Below are 19,967 nucleotides of genomic sequence, written 5' to 3' on the forward strand. Positions count from 1 at the left end.
TCAAGAAAATATAAGAAAATATCCTCACGACTTTGGTGTAGACAAAAATCCCTTAAACAGGACAGGACAGAAAATATACTGTCCATAATAGAGAAGATTAACAAGTTATATTTCATTAAAGTGAAGAATTTCTATTTATCAAAATATGGAATCAAGTGGAAATATAAACGATAGACTGGGAAAAGATATTTCCAGTACATGTATCTGACAAAGGACTCATGCTAGATTATATAAAAACTCCCACAATGATTTAAAAAAAAAAAACAAAAAAACCTCCAATATTTGAAAATTAGCAGAAATTTATACCTCACAGAAAGAAGGTAGTCACATAGCCAGTAAGTGTAAAGGCTATCATCATGCTTAAATATCAAGAAAGCAAATATAAACTATAATGAAATACCAAGGATGAAATACCAGCATGTCAACACCAAGGTTTGGTGAGAATGTGAAACAAATGGAACTCTCATATATTGCTGAATGGAATGCAAATTTGTACAACCACTTTGAAAATTCTTTTGGCAGTATTTATTAAAGGCAAACATTGTGATCCAGCAGTTTCACTTTTGAGTATGACCCAACAGACAAGAGTACTTATAACCATCAAAAGATGTGTATAATAAGAATGTTCATAGAAGCATTATTTGTAATAGCTCCAACCTGGTAAGGACTTAAATGTCCGTTGTGAGTTGAATGGATGAATAAATTGTGAATGAATGGTAAAGTGGTACAATAATAATAATACGCCAATAAAAATGAACAAACTACTATATCCATTAAATGGATGAAACTCACATATAAAATACTGAAAGAAGCCAGAGATAAAGGAATATGTACTATATAATATCTATATGAAATTCAAAACAAGCAGAACTGGGGCGCCTGGGTGGCTCAGTCGGTTGGGCGGCCGACTTCGGCTCAGGTTATGATCTCGCGGTCCGTGGGTTCGAGCCCTGCGTCGGGCTCTGTGCTGACCACGCAGAGCCTGGAGCCTGTTTCGGATTCTGTGTCTCCCTCTCTCTCTGACCCTCCCCCGTTCATGCTCTGTCTCTCTCTGTCTCAAAAATAAATAAACGTTAAAAAAAAAAAAAAAACAAGCAGAACTAATCTGTGATAGAGTTCAGAATGCTCATTATTTTTAATGGAGTATTTACCGTGGCATGAGGAAGCCTTCTGGGATGCTGGAAATGTTCTAAATCTTAAGTTGATACGTATAAGAATGGGTTGTACTTTTGGGGTGAGCACTGGGTGTTGTATGGAAATCAATTTGACAATAAATTTCATATAGAAAAAAGAATGGGTTGTATGTATATATATGCATGTATATATACATATTTATATAAACATCAAGCTGTACATTTAAGATTACACTTACAAGTATATTAATAATATATTAATCTTATATAAGATTAAACATGCACTTAACTGTATGTGAGTTATCTCAAAAGTAAATGAATAAGTTGGTTGAGAGTTGTATCTGATTCAGTAAACAGAATGATGGTGAACAAAACAAACTTGACATATGATCTTATAGGTATCAATAAGAATTCTTTGGTGAAACATGGGAATGCAATATGGGATTTAAGTAATTATTGGGTCAGAAGTACACATAAAAAAATGTAAGGAATAAACAGCATCAACAAAGTATTTACAGAAAAAAGCAACAACTAGAAAATGGAAGAAGAAAGGTAGAGAGGATTTGGGCTGTTTGCATTTTCTAAACTATGTCAGGCGGAATACTATAGTCATAAAAGCTGTTATGCTTTCTGGGAGGAAAATCCCATGTGTGTATCTTTCTGTGTCTACTCATAACAATAGAAACAACTCTAGGCGTTTCCAACCTTTAGCCTTGAACGCAGAGAATTGTTTGCACAAGTGTTAGAGGGGCTGCAGGGGTAGAGGGGAAAGGATGCTACCCGGATAACAAGAACCACAGAACCACGGGAAGCTGCCAACCCCTAAGGTCAGAGGAGCGAAAGGGAAAGAGGTGCTGCCCAGCTCCCCTGAGTGCTGTGCTGCTGAGGCTTTTGGAGCACCGCTGTCCCCACCGCTGTGCTGGAATCACTGCAGCCGCTACCTTGCAGGAAGCCAGGAGTCCCACTGGTGGTTCAGGATCCCGGAAGCCACGGTCCGCCTGTACTGATAGACTTGCTGCGGCTGCCGCTGAGCTGGTAATTGTCCCCTGCCACTGTTGCCACAACTGAGCCACCATTACAGTGATCTGCAGCTGGCTGGAATGGCTTGCCACTGCGGCCGCCCACGCCAGGGCAGAAGGAAAGTAAGGGCTCCTCTCATCCTCCTGCTTTCTAAGCTCTGGCCAGGACCTCCAGAGCCACCCCTAATCAGAAACCAGCTGATGAGAGAGTCTGGGAAATGTGGTGTCTAGGTTCCCAGCCCCTGAGATACAGAAAGGAGGATGGTGTGGAGTTGAGCCAACAAACAATTATAACAATACTCTGATAACAATGGTTGAAGCTGACTTATAATTAAATCCATTTCTTTACAGAATTTCCCAAAACCTTTAATATGTTACTGTGCTTTGACATTTTTCAAAAGGGAATTAAGGTTTGCAGTGCTTCTCAATTTTACATGACTAAAGACCTTAGTCTGTCCCCCCCCCCCCCCCCCCCCGGAACATATTTTTCACATCTCAAACGAGGACCTCAGACTAGGATGAAAAACAGGGACAAACAAAAATGCTATTGTTGTTGGAGTATAACGAGGACATAGGAAGGTAGACTACATAAAAGATGCTTTCCTGGGGCGCCTGGGTGGTGCAGTCGGTTAAGCGTCCGACTTCAGCCAGGTCACGATCCCGCGGTCCGTGAGTTCAAGCCCCGCGTCAGGCTCTGGGCTGATGGCTCGGAGCCTGGAGCCTGTTTCCGATTCTGTGTCTCCCTCTCTCTCTGCCCCTCCCCCGTTCATGCTCTGTCTCTCTCTGTCCCCCCAAAAAAAATAAAAAAAAATAAAACGTTGAAAAAAAAATTAAAAAAAAAAAAAAAGATGCTTTCCTAATACAAACACTGCAGAGGGACGAATTAGAGTGGTAAGTAACAGTACAAATATACCAACATTCTGGGTGGGGTGCCTGGGTGGCTCAGTCGGTTAAGCGTCGGACTCTTGATAGCGGCTCAGGTCATGATCTCACGGATCTTGGGTTTGAGTCCCATGTCCAGCTCTGTGCTGACAGCAGGGATCCTGCTTGGGACTCTCTCTCTCTCTCTCTCTCTTTCTCTCTCTCTCTCCCTCCCTGCTCTCTCTCTCTCTCAAAAATAAAGAAACATTTTTAAAAAATATACCAACATTCTGAAAATTGTACTCAAGGAATAGCACTGACAAATCCTTACCTTTCTTGGATATTGTTCTATAGGTCATTTATTGTTTTGGTCCCCCAGTACATGGACATCTTTTTTGGTGGGGAGAATCACAAGGAAGAAATAAGGAATGGAGGGCTCTGATTCATAACATGGAAGCTGAAAGGGAACGATAGTCTTTCTGGTTAACAGTTAATTCTAGTAATGTCAGCGTAGTCACTTTATCTACAAAGGTGCCGTGAATTCCAGGGATGAGGGTAAGTGTCCAGAGGTGGCAGGTGCCAGTAGCACAGCTGTGACTCTCCAGCAGGGTCAGTGCCAGAAGAGGATTCTACACAGATGACTCTTTTCGCAGGATCTTGGCTGTGCTTTGTTCACCTCCATTTCTGCCCACGTCTGTCTTTCTACCCTTCTTGCCTACTGTGTGACCTTTAACCCTTGCAAGAATTCTTTTTCTCCTTAACTGGATTAGATGTATTTTCTCTGTTTGTAGCCAAGAACTCTGAAATATTCTTTAAAAGCAGAGAAAATCAAAGGGAAAACTAATATTCTAACTTGTTTCTAACAAGCAAGAAAGGAAAGATTGGTTATGTGGGAGGAAGTTATATGAAATAATTGCATTCTATAAGAATTGATAGGTTTAGAAAAACAGGTTTACAAAGATTCAAAGAAACACCATATGTAAAGGGTAAAAAAAAGAAAATTCAAAACTAATAATTGCATAAAAGTGAGTAATTAAAAAAAAGTAGGAGAGACGTATAAAGGGATGGCTGGGATAAGGTGCTCCCTAAAGTACAAGAACAAGTAGAAGAATAAAAAGAAGGGACCCTGTCCCAGTAAATGTATCTGTAAGAAGAATGTAGGTATTGGGGCACCTGGGTGGCTCAGTTCATCAAGTATCAGACTTTGGCTCAGGTCATGATTTCACGGTTCGTGAGTTCGAGCCCTGCATCGGGCTCTTTGCTGTCAGCACGGAGCCTGTTTTGGATCCTCTGACCCCTTCTCCCATTGCCCCTCTCCCCTCTCTCAAAAATAAACAGACATTAAAAAATTTAAAAAGAAAGAATGTAGGTATTATGTTCCCCACCAGGACCCCATCTTTGGGGCCAATGTACTTCTTTCCAAGCAGCTGGGAATACTGGCTGCTTTGGTTCACAGGTGTATCCCTCATTTGAAATTGCCCTGGGCTGCAGGGGACTGACGGGACCCAAGTTTACAGCCCTCCCAGGTGTGGCTGATGCAGGAATAAAAAACAAAACAAAACAAAACACCTTGCTCCAGTTTGGAATAATTCTAAGAACCAGTCCAGCTCCAGAGCAGCCTGTAGAATCCTGAGGCTTCAGTTATGACCACTTCTCTCACTGCCTAATCCTTCTTTCTTTACTTCCTTACAGCTGTATCTCCTGAGATCACTGTTCAGCAACAACCTGTATGAAAATCCTCAGAAACTATTTCCAGAAAACCCAATCCAAGGCAGAGATTAAAGTCCAGAATAAGAATTAGTTTGTGAATATTCTTAATAAAAATAGACTTTTAACTCATGATCTGAACAAGAACAAGTGAAAGATAGGCCAGATCCTGGGAAGGACAATATAATGTTAGATTAAGGCAGAACTTGTGGACGACATGATCATTATGGTCCCTACCATATGTAGAACTTTATGACTATCAGTTTACGCAATTTCTACTTTCCCTCTGGCTTCTCTAGCAAGAAGGATGGTCTTTGATCTGTAAATTGAAAAACAATCAGCCTACAAAGAAAGCTCAATCCGATTAAGGCAGGTAAGATACGGGGTTCCTGGGTGGCTCAGTAGGTTAAGTGCCAACTTTGGCTCAGGTCATGATCTCACGGTTCGTGGGTTTAAGCCTTGTGCTGGGCTCTGTACTGACAACTCAGAGCCTGGAGCCTGCTTCGGATTCTGTGTCTCCCTCTTTCTCTACCACACCCCCTGCTCACACTCTGTGATAAAATAAAAAACATTTTTAAAAAATGAAAAAAAAAAGACAAGATAACAAGATGACCCCATTGTATTTTTATTTATTTATTTTATTTATTTATTGTTTAACGTTTGTTTATTTTTGAGACAGAGAGAGACAGAGCATGAATGGTGGAGGGTCAGAGAGAGAGGGAGACACAGAATGGGAAGCAGGCTCCAGGCTCTGAGCCATCAGCCCAGAGCCCGACGCAGGGCTTGAACTCACGGACCGTGAGATCGTGACCTGAGCTGAAGTCAGATGCTTAACCGACTGAGCCACCCAGGTGCCCCTCACCCCATTGTATTTTTAAATGAAATCATTAACTTAAAAAAAGATACATGCTCACTGTAAGAAAGTGAGCCAGAGTTGTCATCAGCTCTGTCATGTGAAGAAATCCTTTCTGGAGTAGGATAGAATGAAGCCGAGAAGCTGAAAAAATTAGAGATAGGGACTAAGAGAGAGTCCTGGAGACTCAAGTTCATTAGATTACAGCTCCATCCCTGCCCTTTTCAATTACATGAACAAATAAGTCCACTGTTTTTGCTTAATTGAGTTCCAGTTGGTTTTTTTTTTTCTTTTTAGTAAAAAGGACTGAAAAATAATAAGTTCATAGATGAGGATTTTGGTGCTCACTCACTTAAGTTATAAGAAGTAAACAGCAGATTCAGGCATCTCAGCCACACACCTATTTCTTTCCTTTTTCCTCTGTTGATGAGTAGTTCTCGATCTCTCTACTGTCTGCAGAAACGTACCAGCGGCCTGTAGGAGAATCCCCTATGTAGATTTTATTATTGCTTCTAGTCATTTGCTTCTCTCCCACTAAGAAGAACATAACATCTTTGTAGTGCTTCACTATGAGAGAATATGCACATCAGATGTCCCTCTTCCCGTGGGACATCAAATCACACAGCTGCCCAGGAACAGCTCAAATGCTGACAAGTTCCATCTGGGGCAGGTGCAGGAATCACTCTTAGAGTCTTGTTCCCCACAGGAGTCAATCTCTTGTAACGACTTCAGAAACAGAGCTTCTAAGTCACCACAAAGTCACGCCCAGTGAAATAGTCACCACACTCAGGGAAGCTGGACACTAGACAGCCGCCAGCAGGTATCTATAGGGCATTTACAGTTCCTCCCAGCACAGATGCAACTTCTCAGAGATCATTTTTATCATGAGCGATGTTGCTGAGCAATACTGTTAATACAGTGGTCTAATCTGGAGCTCCAGGGGAACAGAGCTAGTGAGTTGAATAAAGGTCAAATTCTTAAGCAGCAGGGAAAACATTTTGTTAACTGTTTACCCGAATTGCCACACCTGAGAGCAGGTTTGATCCTATGCCTTGCTCCGACCAGCAGAATGTAAGTGGGGTGACTTTCGCCCTTTCCAAGCAGCAGCCTTACCAGCCATTGCATGGTTCCACTTTTACCCTCTTCACTCTGCCAAGAGACAAGGATGGGGCAACACCTTTGGCCCACGTCCCCAGATGAAGGAGACATTTGGAGCACAGCCATGGAACAGAGCAGCAGCTGCCAGAAAACCTCCAAGATAGGTAAAGATTTATTGTTGTAAGCCATTGCTAATTGAAGAGCTGTTTGTTACTGCAGAGTGACCTATATGTGATGAATATATCCCCTTTATTTTTCGTTTTTAAAATTGTAATTCCGCATGGTTAACACAGTGTTATATTAGCTTCAGGTGTACAGTATAGTGCTTCATCAGTTTTATATATTACTCTCTGGTCATCAGATAAGTGTACTCTTAATCCCCTACACCCATTTCACCCATCCCCCCTCCCCTCTGGTGACCATCTGTTCTCTATGTTTTGTTGTCATTGTTGTCCATATTTAAGAGTGTATTTTTTGGTTTGTCTCTTTCCCTCCCTTTGTTTGTTTTCTTTCTTAGAGTCTACATATGAGTGAATCATATGGTAGTTGTCTTTCTGTGTCTTATTGTGCATAGCATCACACTCTCTAGATCCAACCATGTTGTTGCAAACGGCAGATTTCATTCTTCAAGGCTGAATAATATTCCATGACACACACATACACACCACCTCTTCTTTATCCATCCATTTGTGATGGACACTTGGGCTGCTTCCATAATTTGGCTCTTGTAAATAACATTTCAATAAGCATAGGAGTGCATATATCTTTTCAAATTAGTTTTTTTTCTTTTTTTCTTTTTTTCTTTTTTATGGGGGGGGGGGTAAATACCCCGTGGAATGTATTCCCTTTAAAAAGATGTAGGGTGGGAGGCAAACCATAAGAGACTCTTAAATACTGAGAACAAACTGAGGGTGGATGGGGGGTGGAGGGGAGAGGGGAAAGTGGGAGATGGGCATTGAGGAGGGCATCTGTTGGGATGAGCACTGGGTGTTGTATGGAAACCAATATGACAATAAATTATATTTAATCTAAAAAATAAAAAAATAAAATAAAAACATGTAGGGTGGGTTTTATCACTCTCCAACCAGGAGTCCCTGAGAAAGGCCTGTCAACTAAGCCAGCTAGTTCTTTCTTGCATTATAGCTTTAATTATGATAATAATTTAAGAGGCTGATGGAAAGTTTCCCCCTTTTTTGTGTACTTTGGCTGTTAGGACAGTTCATGTAATGCCTGAAGGACACCATACTGTAGATTGTGAAGGTTTATTACTCTAATTCATCTTCCTCTTTGTAGCAGACAGGGTCCAGTCAAGAGACAGAAACTAACCAAAGTTATTTGACAGAAAGAATTTAATAGAAAGTACTGACAACTAGTATAAAATTGTCAACTTGGTAACTATAAAGGTAAAAAGGAATCTAACGTATCACTGTGGTAGCAACTGCAATAAACTGTTAATCACCTCGGGGTTGAGGGAACAAAGTCAAGAGGTTGCAATTACTAAAACATAGACACTTGGAGGAGAGGCCCTGTGGAGCAGAAACCCAGTCCTGTGAAGACGCAGGTGCTGCTCAGGTGGCGAGTTTGGAAGAGGTGCCTCATGGAGCTGGGACTGACCTCTGAGTTAGGGTCTCGTGCCTGGCGTCCCCGAGAGGGCACGGTTCAACCAGCTCTGCTAATGTTGCGAAAACCGCAAACTAGATCTAATTTCCTCTTGGTGAGGAAGCGTTCATCCAGCAAGAACCACAGCAAACAGGAAGCACACAGCAAGGAACAAGTCTCTTCCTCCTCCAGCCTTTCAGTCTCCCTCCAGCGCCCCCTGTTGTCGGAGCCTAGCAAAGACCCCGCCGGCAAAGCTGAAACGGGGTTTGTAGAGCTCCAGCAAACCACACTGTGAGGCGTGCACAGGGACACACCTGGCTAACAGGATGAGTGTGAGTCCAACCTGTGCTCTCCTCGCCAAGCGCTAAGCCCCTGCGTGGGCTCGTGTCATCTTTTCTAATTTGCACACAGGGGCCATGGAGGCTAGTGCACACACAGATTCAAACGTTAGCAACCAGTCTTCTGTCTTCTAACTGGCCGTGAAAAGAATGTATTTTTATCGTAGGGTTCCAGGCAAACTTGCATGCAACTTTTTACAGTCCTACATAGCCCTCCCTTGAATACTGTCAAAGATTTGTGCAGATTTGTTTGAAGTGGGTTCCCTATTCTTCCACCCTTTCTCACCATGTGTATATACTGCTTTTGATAGGCGATGTGGCTTTGGTTCCCTCCGTTCTCTTATGCTGGACTCTAGCTGTGCATCCAGAAAGAGGCTTTTCTGCATCCATAGTCTCCTTATATTTTTTCTCCTGTTGTCTTTTCACTGGAGTGTGTGTGTGGGGGGGGGGGGGGGGTTGGTGAGCCATTTTGCTCTTGTCCTTTCTCTTATAGTCAGTCTTCTTATATCCTGTCAATGGTTTGATATTTTTATTAACAATTTAAGGCTTAGATGAAATTACTTTCAAATTCATTGATGACACAAAAGTGGGGGGGGGGGGGGTGGCTAGCTAAAATGACAGATAATCAAACCAGGATTCCTAGTGATTTCTGTAGATTGAAATGCTGTGTTAATAGCAAAAAGATGAAATTTGTGAGTTAGAGGAAAACCGTAATAGAATTTAGTAGAAATAGAGTAAAATAATTGAAATAAAGACAAACCTCCGTATATTTTTTAACCTGGTGCCAATACTACTCCTTTGGCAGCTTTAGAAAGGAATCATACCATTTCTGTAATAGGCACACAGTGGCTACTCCATAAATGTTTATACAATTTATATTTGACAAAAGATGGAAATAGATCATTAATTGTAGTGAGGGGGAAATGCTGTCATTTTCCTTAACCACTTTATGAAAAATTTTTTTTTAATTTTTTTGAACGTTTATTTATTTTTGAGACAGAGAGAGACAGAGTGTGAACAGGGGAGGGGCAGAGAGAGAGGGAGACACAGAATCTGAAACAGGCTCCAGGCTCCGAGCTGTCAGCACAGAGCCCGACGCGGGGCTCGAACTCACAGACCGTGAGATCATGACTTGAGCCGAAGTCGGCCACTTAACCGACTGAGCTACCTAGGCGCCCCCACTTTATGAAAATTTTGAGGAAATATGGTGAATTGTATATGAATAGATGTAGACATGTGGCAAAATATTAATAGAAATTATCTCTGGCTCAGGGCTGGTCAATTTTCATTTTATTTTACTACTGAAAAACTATCTCTTCCCTACTGTTCATGTGTTAACTTTGTAATAAGAGTAAACTGAAAAAAGCAACAGATAAAAATAACCAAATGGAAAGTGACCAAATATATTTGGAGTTTTAGGAATTTTTTAAAAAAAGTTTACTTATTCATTTTGGAAGAGAGAGAGAGAGGGACGGGGAGAGAAGGAGAGAGAGAATCCCAAGCAGGCTCTGCTCTGACAAACCTGGGGCTTGAACTCATGAACTTGAGCTGAAATGAAGATTTGGATGTTCAACTGACTGAGCCACCCAGGCACCCACAGAAAGATTTGATATAAGACATATCTTCTTTACAATGATTCAAAATAAATAACAAAGCAACAATTGGAAATAAAAATTATCTAACATGCTCCATTAAATGAAACATAAGCGAGGAGTAGTTTGATCTAGAGTTACAGATTTCTGAAGGGGAGCTAAAAAGAATAAATTAGGACTCTATAAAAGCAATATTTATGGAAGAGATTTCAAATAATATTCCATGAAACATCTTTGTTTATATGGAAAATATTTCAAAAGGGTAATTCACATGACAGAGAAGCAAAATGGTGGGAAAATTCTGGGTTCTTTTTCCACTCTTTTTTCTCACTTAGATAATTTATGGAAATACCTGGGGGCGGGAACAGACCTCTAAAATATATGTTTAGATGAGCAATGATAAGTATTTCTTATCAGATGTGAAGGAATACTTTTTGGTGGGGAAAGGGTCAAGATGAAATTTTGTTCTGCTCACCTTAGAATTAATAGATAGGCTGTTTGTGTGACTTACCACAATGTTACTATGAAAAGAGATTAAATCTTGGGTTATAGGTCCAGCCAATTTTGGTTCTTGATGTGTTGTTTGTTTCCTCAGAAGCTTTACCTGTTCCTCCAGTCTAGGTGAGGATCCTATTGTTTGCACTCTCTAGGATTGTGTTCTTTTTTTTTCCCCTTAGAACATGAACCTCAGTTCATAATTATACCTCCATTAGTGTGATTATCTGACTAATATCTGAATGTCTCATTTGAGCATCAGCTCCATCAGAACAGAGGCTGTGTCTACTTGTGTTCACTGTGGCATCTGAGAACCAAACTAAGTGCCTAAAACATAGTAAGCACTCAAATGTTTACTGAATAAATAAATGCATAAATGAACAATCGTTCACATAAGTAATTAGAGTGGATTCCTGGGAGTGGCAGACAGGAGGAGGCAGGAAAGTTGGAGTCAACTTTTTAGGCACTATAAAAAATATTTTAAAGATATTTCTTGTAGATTTAGCAGCAGGAGATAAAGAGCCAATAAATTTGAGGATAACAGCATATTCGAATGAATATGAAAAATTCTTAGCTTTCTAGAAAAATCTGATAAATTTCTTATACAGATTGAAGAAGTTTAAAACTTTCTATTTTGAGCTTTAAGTGTTTTTCTATCTGCTTTCTTGAGTAAAATATTTTCCTAACTTACTATCACTGGTTAACAAACTGTCTTTACTATACTATAAGCTTTGAAATAGAAAGGCTTATTGAAACGTTCAGTAAATAGAGAAATTAGATAATAAGAGAAAGAGGCTTTGCTTTAATTTTTTAAAATTTATTTTTATTTATGTTTTGAGAGAGCAAGCACACATGCAAGTAGGGAAAGGGCAAAGGGAGGGGGAGGGAGAGAATCCACACTCAGCATGGAGCCCATTGTGGGGCTTGATCTCAGGACCCACCTTGAGATCATGACCTGAGTTGCAGTCAAAAGTTGGATGCTTAACTGACTCAGCCACCCAGGCACCCCTGCCTTAATTTTTTAAAAAATTCTTTGTAGTTTTCTGTGCTTTCTTTATTGATTCTTTAAAAAAAAAATTTTTTTTAACGTTTATTTATTTTTGAGAGAGAGAGAGAGACAGAGTGTGAGCAGAGGAGGGTCAGAATCTGAAGCAGGCTCCAGGCTCTGAGCTGTCAGCACAGAGCCCGACATCGGCTGGAACCCACAAACTGTGAGATCGCTATCTGAGCGGAAGTCAGATGCTTACCGACTGAAGTACCCAGGCACCCCTCTTTATTAATTCTTGATAGATTTTTTAAAATTTTATTTTTAAGTAATCTATACCCAATGTGCAGCTCGAAACTATAGCTTAAGATCAAGAGTTGCATGTTCCACCAACTGAGCCTGCCAGGTGCCCCTTGGTAGATTTTCTAAGTAAGAGTTTTGACATTTTTTATACTTTATTCAATACTTCTAAATTAAAAAAAAAAGTACTCCTAGTCCCACCATCTTATAGCTTTGGGGGAAAATACTATAAGATTTCCACTGCAGATGAAAATTTTTATTCACTCTGGAAAACTGGGTCATCTTCTTTTCAGAAATTGTCTTTTCTTCCTAAATCTGAGAACATATTCGAGGGAAGAAGTAAGGTAGAAAGTTTTCAACAGTCCAGTGGGAAATTCCCCAGGGGGACAAAAGAAGTAAGATAGCTAGAGAGGTTAGTTGCAGAGTTAGCAAGGTTGGAATAACTTTCTGGTGTTTTAAAAAGGTGTGCGAATTAGGTAGGGGTGGCTGGGTGGCTCAGTTGGCTTAGTGTCCAACTCTTAATTTCAGCTCAGGTCATGATCTCATGGTTCATGAGTTTGGGCCCCGCATTGGGTTCTGCACTGACCATGTGGAGCTTGTGTGGGATTCTCTCTCTCTCCCCCATACCTCGTGCTCCCTCCCTCTCTCTCTCTCGCTCTCTCTCTTCCCCTCTCAAAATAAATAAATACACTTTAAAAAAATGTGTGTGAATTAGTGGGTTGATTCAGTGAGGCACAAATTGGTTTCACAGTTTTGTCAAAGAACAAAAATCAACTCATATTCCTTAAGTCCAACTTCCCTCAAATTAAAATATATTGACTTATAAGTTCCCCAAGGTACTGATTTATTGTGACTTTTAGGCTTTAGGTTCTCGGTGTGAGAGAGAAAGACAATCCCTATGTGGGTAAAGACAAACAAACAGTTGGCATTTTCACAAGGATTTGACTTAAGAATCTGTTGAACACTTTAGAAAGGAGATTGGAGGAAGAAACACAAGGATCACAGATGAATCTGGAAAAAACGACTGAGATTGAGAAGCAAAGTCACACTTGAAGAAGGGCAAATAAAAAGTGATTTAATAAAATCTCCCTAATGATAGTACTGGTAAGGCGGTATATTTAACTTTTCTCTCTGGCTCTTGGAAAATGTATCCAATTAAGTAGTCATCGATCTTGCCTCATTAATAATGCCTAGAAACTTTTCATTTCTGTTTTCTGCTAGATTGTAGAAACTTAATTAAAATTATATTATTCATAGGATTTCTACTTTGGTCCTCAAATTTAGCATAATGAATTCTTTTAAAGGTTTGGTTATACTAAATAAGCCAATATAAAACTAGTTATCTATAACTAATGAAGATAAAAGTGAGAACAAATGATTAAAATATCAAAATATCCAAGCTGATAAAATGCAAGATTGTTGAAAATACCTTTCATTGCCTTAAGGTATCTAAGGGAATGGGATAAAAAAAAAATCTCCTCACTAAATTTGAGGTTTATGGAAGCTGTGATTATATTGAATTAGAGGAATTTAATATATTTCTTCATTTTTCATAGAGGCTCTCACACAGAAAATATAAATTTCCACAACCATAAAACTGTATTTTTACTAATTTTTAGTTTCCCTTTGTTCATAAGTAATGAATATTCTTGGAGATAACTTAGAAGATACAGATTTTGAAAAAGAAAAAAAAAAAACCCGTCATTTCATCACCCAGAAATAACCACTATGAACATTTTGGTATGTGTCTGTTCAGCTTTTTTTTTGCATTATTTTTTTTTTTTACATTTTTTTTTAACATTTATTTATTTTTGAGAAACAGAGTGAGACAAAGCGTGAGCAGGGGAGGGGCAGAGAGGTCAGGAGACACAGAATCAGAAGCAGGCTCCAGGCTCCGAGCAAGCGGTCAGCACACAGCCTGACGCAGGGCTCGAACCCACGAACTGTGAGATCATGACCTGAGCCGAAGTCGGACGCTCAACCGACTGAGCCACCCAGGCGCCCCTGCATTCTTATATGATATGTATTGTTTCAGTTAAAAAGTAGAATCATAATACATATTATTTTTATGTAACCATTCTTTTATACTTAAGCACATATTGAAAATAAATTTGTATTTCATCAAAAATTAAAAATTATTTTGATATTTTAACAATTTTCTTATTGTTAGACATCTAGTTTGTTTATAATCCATGATGCAGATACTTATTAGATATGTTATATGTATGTGTATTTTATATAAAAGACATTAAAAATTACTAACAATTTTTTCCACTGGATGTATGGGTAAAAATACTTCTGATTTTAGAGCTAAAATTAAGTCAGGATTAGACTTTGTTAGATAACATTTTAGTTAGCAACACTCATATGGTACTGCAGGTCCTATTCTAAATGATGACCTCATTTGAATCCCTCTAATAGTTCTATTCGGTACATACAGTTACTGTCTGCATTTTACAGGTGGGAACATGAGGCCCAGAGAGCTTAAGCAACTTGTCCAGTGTTACACAGGTAGTAAATGGTAGAGCTAATCTGGCCCCAGGGTGTGTGCTGTGAACTGTCCCCTTACAAGGCCTCCCTCTGTTGTCGTTTGGGTTATCTGAGAAACGGAGTTTAAAGGGTTAATTAGCACATGAATCTCCCAGAGAGAGAATTGGTGACCACTGGGAAGGATCTGAGAGTGGGGTGAATCTTGTTCAGTATTGTTGAAATTGAAGGAACCTAGAACTTCTTGGATCAGGACCAGAACGACAGGCCTCACTTATTTTGTTAGGACCAAAAGTGGAAAAGCTTATCTGAAAAAAATTTGTATCACCCTTTCTTCAAATCTTTCATGATTTTATAATGCAGCTTTCCAAAACAGTTATGCAGAATGTAACTTTTTTCTTCTTCCTTTCACCATTTTGCCGTGAAGTAAATCGAGTTAATATAATTTAATGAGAAAAGACTTTTCAGCTGCATTTATAGAGATGTGCTCTTTTAAATGCCCCCAAACTTTGCTATTTTAGGCTTTAATATAATCAATTCTAAGAAATCCTGTCCTCATAGAGAAATGACAACATCATACTGCTTGTTTTCCATCAAAGTTAGTGAATATAAAGATTAGCTTAAAAGTCGTCTATCCTAGGGCCGCCTGGATGGCTCAGTCACTTAAGTGTGCGACTTCAGCTCAGGTCATGATCTCGCGGTCGTGGGTTCGAGCCTTGCATCAGGCTCTGTGCTGACAGCTCAGAGCCTGGAGCCTGCTTCGGATTCTGTGCCTCCCTCTCTCTGCCCCTCTCCCGCTCACACTCTGTCTCTCTCAAAAATAAATAAACATTAAAAGAATTAATTAATTAAAAATAGTCTATCCTACAGGCACCTCAAAACAGGCAACTAAAATCAATAACAGGCTTGCCCCACTGTGACAGTGAAACATGTGAGAAGCAACTGAAGAAATGCTCAAAGAACAGAATTTTTCAAGTCTCTCGGATTGCATGCAAGGCAAATTTAGCACGAGGGATTAGTTGTTCTAGGAAGAACAAAGACTCCTTCTGATCTTCACCGAGACTGCCCTTCTATGGGGAAGCTTGTGGCAGCTCCTTTTTGCTATTATAGCTACAGGGCCTGGAGTTCTCAATGATGTTTAAAACTGTCAGCACAATGTGTAAAATTTAATTCTGACAAGTTAATAAGCCTAGCCAGTGGTGAAGTAGGAGGAAGAGAGGAATTCAACCAGGCTGTGGAACCGTGGAGGGAGCACAAACAGAATAAATCGCATCATACCATGTATTTTTAAAAATTTTTAAAAGTTAATTTATTTTTGAGAGAGCACAAGCTGGGGAGGGGCAGAGAGAGAGGGAGACACAGAATTGGAAGCAGGCTCCAGGCTCTGAGCTGTCATCACAGGGCCCAGTGCAGGGCTTGAACCCATGAACCGTGAGATCATGACCTGAGCCAATGTTGGTGCTTAACCTACTGAGCCACCCAACCAGGTGTCCCCATATCATATTTTAGAGCTATTTCAGATCACTTACACTAAATCAGAGGCACCTGCAGGAAAAATACATTTGATGACCTGAAAATATTTTGCTGGATTCTACTGGAAGTTTTATTTAGGGGAAGACTTGGTTTCCATACTATCTTACTGCATCTCCTCTTTATCACCCAAGAGGACTGTCCTGGAACCTCACTGTGCGGCTAACAGTGCCACACTGTTCTCCTTTGCAGAGCCAAGAAGGGGGAGGAGTCTGGATAGGACCAGAAGAGGGTTCTTCCCCAACAGAAACATTTCTACAGGCAGTTTTACCCATTCTTGCAGTTGCCTTCACCAACCAAATAGTTCAGCAAGCTTCAGAGAAAGTGAAGTGACAGCAAGAGTCAGCTGGAAAACTCTAAACGATCAGATGTAAGCCTGATCAACATAACATAAATGTGTGGTTTAGTTTCACTTCTACCCGGCCAGAAGACAGGTTGATTACATGGTAAACATGACAAAGAGATGAGCTTAGAGAATTCATGGGGCTGTCACTTGCTTGGTTTGTCACTACTTCAGGATTCTCTCTCTAAATTTGAGACAGTTGAAGCAACATACTCTGAATATCAACCTAGATTTATTCTGCACATGGCCTCAAAACCGATAGAAAACACAGTCTTCTCTCAGGTGCCAGAAACATCTACAACATCTAGGGGTGAGTAGGATAGGTTCCAGCCCTTGTGGCTTTTAGAGTCTATGGGAGGAAAGGGCTCCTGGGTGGCTCAGTCAGTTGAGCATCCAACTTCAGCTCAGGTCGCGATCTTGTGGTTTGTGAGTTTGAGTCCCGCATCGGCACTGTCAGCGTGGGTCTGCTTTGGATCCTCTGTCTCCCGCTCTCTCTGCCCCTTCCCAGCTTGTGCTCTCTCTCAAAAATAAATAAAAAATTTTAAAAAGGAAAAAAAAATAGAGTCTATGGGAGGAAACAAGTTTTGTCAGAGATGTGGCCTTCCTTTTGTGACCATCTTGATCATGCGTGGATTAGGTTCTGACTTCTATTTTTACTTTAGGCTTTCAGTAACCGATGGACTTGGAGACAACAGAATACAATAGCAGGTATCATTGATTACTACTTACTACCTGTTGTGTATATGTTATCTCATTTAAATCCTGACAACAGGCAGGGATGAGGTAGCCTACAGGGGGCAATGTGAAAATTAGAAATAGGTACCTGAGCATGGTATGACGTTGCTGGTGATCTGAACCCAAGCGGGATGTCAGCCCCTTGTCACCTCTTCCCTAGGTACTTTTGTGCAGTTCACAGGCTGCACGACAGTACTCGGCAGAAATATAGTTAAAACCTAGTTAAAGTATCATCAACCTTGTTTCACAAAAAAGGAAACAGAGGTTCAGAGAGATTAAATAACCTATCCAAAATCATTCATTTAGTCATTGGCAGAGCCTTGACTCAAAGCCACGTTTGTCTGGTTTTAAAATCCTGTTATCCTTCTGCTCTTTCAATTTGCCTCCTTGTTCTTTTGCTAACGTTTACCAGATCTCCCACTGCTGATGCAATAAGAATAGAATTTTCAAAAAGCCAATTATTTCCCATGCATCTTCTCCATATGGTCTTGGAAATCTTCCCCTTCTATTCTGTCTTATTAACAATGTTCATATAGGTATCCTTTGCTTTTTGAAAGTTCGCATTACATTCCTTCACTTTTGCGAAAGACCTACATCGGTACCTGTTTTTGCTTACTGAAAAAAAAGCTGAAGATGAGTTTTGCTTTTATGAAAAAAGGCAAAAAGCAAATATCGTGTTTGGCATTTGTTTTGCAGCCAGCAGCAGGGAGTCCACCAGGCTCCTTCCCTGGAACCACACTCAGCATCAAGCTGCCAGAGCTTTGAACGGTGTCTGGGAGCATGAGCCTTAATCTCGATTTGTTTTGTGCATCTGTTAGCAGGATGTGTCTTAGGGTATCAGAAACGTGTAAGGGAGGCTATTTTGGGGGTCTGAGAATGCTCAAAAAATTTTCCATAGAAGTTAATGGTAATTGGTTCTTTGCTTTCTGCCTTTTCGGCTTACCTAGCATTCCTAGGTATCCTAGGAATGCTCTACTTTTGAATAGTAGGCACAACCTGTAATAATAGCTAAATACTCAATTTTTATGGTTGGCGATGCAGTTTAAATCCAGCTAATTGAAACAAACAAGTGTTATTTTTAAGCCTTCTATGTATCTTGTGGGTGGAAGTAATACACATTTATGAGTTAATATGTGAATGTGTACAAAGACAATTTAATTTTTTTTTCAAGCGGTCTGCCCATTCGGAGGGTTTGCCTTCGCTGCTGTCTTTTAAGGCCACCCCTGAATGAAAATGTGGGCAGTCCATTGTCAACCTGTACCCACCTCACCAAGCAGATCCATCTGTGAACCAAGTTTGGGTTATTCTTCTTTTGTTAGGCGGTCTTGGGAAACCACCACGAGGGAGAGATGTCAGTCAGTACACAGCACGGGAATCCTGAGATCCAGGGGTCATCTTTCATGCAGCTGATCTGTGTTTTCTGTACTTCCTCAAGCACAGTCTCCAGCTCCCCTTTGATATATTGTCACCAGGCCCACCTCACCTTATAACTTGGGGATCTGAGAGCATCCAGCTCGTGATGGGCACTTCCAGCCCCACGGTCACTTGATGACCTATAGGGAGGTACTTGAACTACATCAGGGCGGGATAGCCTTCCAGGGGCTGCACTTTCAGTGATCTACGTTTCTTTGCGGCAAATGGCACAACACTGCTTTGAGAACCCTAGATGTCTGCGCCGCAGTCCTCCCGCTGCGACTTGCCAAACAGCTGACATGACCTCCCTTCTTCCACAGGTATCCCCGCCACCATAGGACCTGCTGGTTCTTATGACCCAAGCAGCAAGGCTGCTTCTCCTGAAAACTGGACCAGCTGCAGGGCCCTCTCTTGTCCTGAGCTCTACTCTAAAGCTAGAAACTTTCCAGTTTCCAGCCACCTTATAAGTGGCTTGAAGCAGTGTGCCTCAGCATGGAATATTCTGCAAGCAGAGCCTAAAGAGGCCTAGAAAGGGATGCGCTTCGTTTATTTGTTTGTTTGTTTTTGTCTATATTTATTTTGAGAAAGAGAGAAAGCACGAGCAGGGGAGGGGCAGAGAGAGGCAGAGAGCAAGAATCCCAAGCAGGCTCCGCACTGTCAGCACAGAGCCCCACATAGGACTTGAACTCACAAAACCTGAGATCATGCCCTGAGCCAAAGTCGGATGCTTAACTGACTGAGCCACCCAGGTACCCAGGTGCCCCAATGTGCTTCTTCTTTTTTCTTTTTAATTTTTTAATGTTTATCTATTTTTGAGAGACAGGGAGAGAGAGAGAGAGAGAGAGAGACAGAGAGGGCAGGGGAGGGGCAGAGGGAGAAGGTGACACAGAATCCGAAGCAGACTCCAGGCTCTGAGCTGTCAGCACAGAACCTGACACAGGGCTCGAACCCACAGACTGTGAGATCATGACCTGAACCGAAGTCAGATGTTTGAGCCACCCAGGTGCCCCAATGTACTTCTTTCTTACAGGTAGGAAGTGAATGAGGCGGTAACCTACCCTTTACTTTAGCGAGAATATCCCTGCATGTCCTGAACTAATCTGTCAGGCCTTTAGATCTTACAGGGTTCGTGTCTGACCCTCTGGATTATATATGTCTTATTAAGGCATCAGTGTGCAGGCCCCGTCTTGCTCATTAATGTGTGTCCTCAAAATAGTGGACCAATGTAATTTTTGTAGAATGTACATAAAGTACAGGTCCCTATGACAGAAAATGGAAGAATCAACATCATCTTGGGGCAAGCCTGTGAATATATACTGTTGTATAGACTGCTTTTCATCCTTCTTTTTGATTGATATGGAAAGGAATATATGCACCAGATCAATAACCGCATACTGCGCACCTGAGGCTGTGTTAATCTGCTCTAGTAAAGATACAACATCCAGCCTAGTAGCTGTGCTTGGGACTTCTTTATCAAAT

General features: G+C 40.8%; 1 protein-coding gene across 11 annotated transcripts in view; it reads left to right on the plus strand.

Moving 5' to 3' along the window:
- The window catches only part of MED21 (mediator complex subunit 21), a 120,666-nt gene that overhangs the window by 30,090 nt on the left and 70,609 nt on the right, over nt 1-19,967 (plus strand). Inside the window, exon 6 of one of the 11 annotated variants that reach the window (XR_006219835.1) lies at nt 4,706-5,149. The exons of the other annotated variants lie outside the window; for them this stretch is intronic. The gene's annotated coding sequence lies outside the window, so the exon portion shown is untranslated. Of the gene's footprint in view, nt 1-4,705; nt 5,150-19,967 lie in introns of those variants that run through there. 11 annotated transcript variants of the gene reach the window in all.

The sequence above is a fragment of the Panthera tigris genome, chromosome B4 (assembly GCF_018350195.1).
Source record: "Panthera tigris isolate Pti1 chromosome B4, P.tigris_Pti1_mat1.1, whole genome shotgun sequence".
In the NCBI taxonomy this organism is placed as follows: domain Eukaryota; kingdom Metazoa; phylum Chordata; class Mammalia; order Carnivora; family Felidae; genus Panthera; species Panthera tigris.